Below are 3394 nucleotides of genomic sequence, written 5' to 3' on the forward strand. Positions count from 1 at the left end.
TTTGGACACAAGCCATGCCAGGTGTAGTTTCAGAGAGCACTTTGAAGGCCCCGTGTATAAAATGAGTTTTGTTTGTTTCTTTGCTTGTTTTTTTCTTTTTTACTGTAGATAGTTACTAAAATGAGTCATCCTCAGACAATACAACACTACTAAAAAGTAAAACCAATAATAACAATAATGAAATATGCAAAAATAATATTAAAATCATATTGAAATTTTAAAATCTATTTACAGAGTGGAATGGTAGCCTAATAGATAACTTAGATAATATTTATTATTGTTTAGACACTTTATTATTGCTTAGATACTATTTAGCCTATTATTGTATTTACTTTTAGCATGTTCTACTTTTGAGTAATTTCCGAGAAGTTATGATAAAAAAGAAAAAAAAAAAATTACAGACCATAGGAGACAACCTCTTCAGTGTCTCACGTCAATTAATTAACACTATTTGTCGGCTTTTTATAATGCCTTTTTTTTTTTTTGCTGCTGCTGCTGTCTCCAGTTGAGAGTGGTGAATTGCTAAATACATTCCACAATAATAATTAGATTAACATTTGGTCTATAATATTGTTGGCCATATTACGCATTTTAATAAAAAAAAAAACGGAAGAATAAAAGAAATAAACACCGAAATAATTACTTTGTTTATTGATACTCCTCTCTGACACACACACACACACACACACACACACACACACACATTGTACACGCGATTGAATGAATGAATGAATGAATGAACATTGGAAGTGGTTCAGCCACAGTCCCGCCGGCTGGCGTGGTCACATTGAGATTACATTTGTTTTTTATTACTAATAAAATGTTTTATATTGACCGTATGAATGGTTTCGTTTTCAAATACATATATGCGTTGGTGTACTTTCACAGAGTTTTGCAATATGTATATAGCCTACCTGTATCAAAATGTATAATTTTCAGCAGCAGTTTGTGTGACAGCTGCCATGGTCAGAGGTATAACCAGCGGGGCAGCCGCTTGTTCTGTGGCGCTGGCTTGGGGTCCACTCTCCCCTGGTGGAGTGGAGGGTGGCCGGGTTGCCAGGGGCAGACGGCTCCATGTGATGGTGTTTCCTCTCTGGTTCTTCCGTGCTCAGCCTTATTTTTATCTTCTTATTTATTTATTTATTAGTGGCGTTTGGATTCAGTTACGGCAGACGGATGGCAATCTGAAATGGAATGAAGCCCACAGACGGCGGACAGCAGCTACAAAACAGTAGTGGAACGCGCCCCATCCGCCCACAGCACAATGCTCTTAAAGCCCTACGCTATCAAAAGCTGGCAAAATACATTTATTTTATTTTATGGCCTTGACATTAACCTGTCATATTGTTGCGTTATCAAGGACACTTCCGCGTTTTTGTGTGTATACAGGAATGTTAAAGATATCATTGAGGAAAACGAGGTTGACGTGACGTGATTGAATCAGGGAATCCGTGTGTCCACCACGGGAGAGGACCCTAATTGACTTTACATTGGCATTGTTTTCGTGGTACCGGCACGTAATTTCAACCCATTACGTGCTGCCACCACGGAATGCGGTGTTAATAGGTCGTGGTCATTTCACGTATTTCTGTGAGATCAGGTTGCTAACGTTACTGTGTGACGTCATTAACGTTAAGCCTCGTTTCTGCTCGCACGAGACTTAGTCCACAGCTAATGTGCATGACGTGCCCTGATTAGCTACCGAAGCTAACACTACTTAGCTGTTTCATTTTCTCACGTTTATAACCTTGTTAAAATCAAAGCATGCCACTGACTGATCACCCAGTGCGCTATCTGGTTTCCTCTCGCCCGTTGTAGGGGCTGATGGCTTCCAGTGGGGTGATAGCTGAATGTGAGCGCCAACTCTGCTGGAGTCCTGAATAGCGGCGGTAACGTTAGCTTGTTTGTTAGCTTTGCCAAAAACGCACACCACACTTTGGACAATCTGAGCGCACTGCATTTTATTTAAAATAGCAATGACTACAATACAGTGTCCTTCGTGTCTTCAATATGACTCTTATCATAGCGCATTTACATCAGTAACATTCCTGTAAACGGGTGGAGAGACGGTGAACCGGGGGAAACTGACGAACTGCTCCACACACTCTTGCGTCACTCTCCGTTGTTGTTCTCCCGCCCCCCAGCCAATCAGTAACTGAGGAACTTGACGTTGCCTCATGACTGACGAATAAGAGGTCGAATACAACAAACAGCAGTGTAGGATGTACAATAAGCAGGCTAAGTGTCAACACACATAAATAGTTGCAGACAAACACTATTTTACACATTATATGACTATAACAATAACAAAGATCTGATCAAGCAAACGTTTTAAAAAATATATAACTAAACTGCAATGTTGATAATGTGGAAAATTCTTTAAGAAAAATGTTATGGGAATATGACTTTAAGATCAAGATTCAAGATTCAAAGATTTATTTGTCACATGCATTGTACAAGTACAGCAGCATTGAAATAGAATTGCAACCACTCCGTCAGCTGTGCAAAAATAGCGCAACCAAAAATTAAATAAAAACAAGAGGAGAGATATAAAAGTGAGAAAGATAATTACATAACAGACTTAAATTAAATAGAATATATATATATATACATATATATATACATTTAAATCTGTGAGAGTTCTGCACAGTATCTTAGCTGTTCCTGGGACTGCGTTCTTCAGGACAGAGACCTCATATGTTGTACCTGGAATCTGCTGGAGCCACTCACCCAGTTTGGGGGTCACAGCCCTTAACGCTCCTATTCCCACTGGCACAACTGTTGCCTTTACTCTCCACATCGTTTGTTGCTCCTCTTTCAGCCCTTGGTATTTTTCAAGCTTCTCATGTTCCTTCTTCTTGATGTTGCTGTTGCTTGGGATTGCTACATCTACCACCACGATGTCCGGTTGGTTAGCCATCACCATTTGTCTGTCTGGATCTGGAAGTTCCACGGGATCTTAGCTCGGTCATTCTCAACCACCTTAGGTTGTGCCTTCCACTCTGACCTTGGGACTTCCAGCCCATAATAATCAGTGCAGATGATTCTGTACACTATGCAGCCACTTGGTTATGACGTTCCAAGTACGCTGTTCCTACCTACATCTTACACCCTGCTGTTATGTGCTGAACTGTCTCAAGTGTCTTTGCACAGCCTGCACCTGGGGTCCTGTCTGCTGTGGTAGACCCCAGCCTCTATTGATCTTGTACTCAGTGTCTTTTCTCATGCTGCCATGATTAGTGGTAGGATTTCTTGATATCAGCCATTTCTTCTATATCAGCTATCAGGCTCCTCTCCTGTGGAATCATCTTCCTGTTACGGTCCGGGAGGCAGACACCGTCTCCACATTTAAGACTAGACTTGAGACTTTCCTCTTTGATAAAGCTTATAGTTA

At 40.6% G+C, this 3394-nt stretch overlaps 1 pseudogene; it reads right to left on the reverse strand.

Moving 5' to 3' along the window:
- LOC126388648 (uncharacterized) overlaps positions 1 to 2920 on the reverse strand; it is a 23030-nt pseudogene extending 20110 nt beyond the window's left edge.
- Between the last annotated feature and the right edge of the window lie 474 nt (positions 2921 to 3394).

Source organism: Epinephelus moara, chromosome 4 (genome assembly GCF_006386435.1).
Source record: "Epinephelus moara isolate mb chromosome 4, YSFRI_EMoa_1.0, whole genome shotgun sequence".
NCBI lineage: Eukaryota > Metazoa > Chordata > Actinopteri > Perciformes > Serranidae > Epinephelus > Epinephelus moara.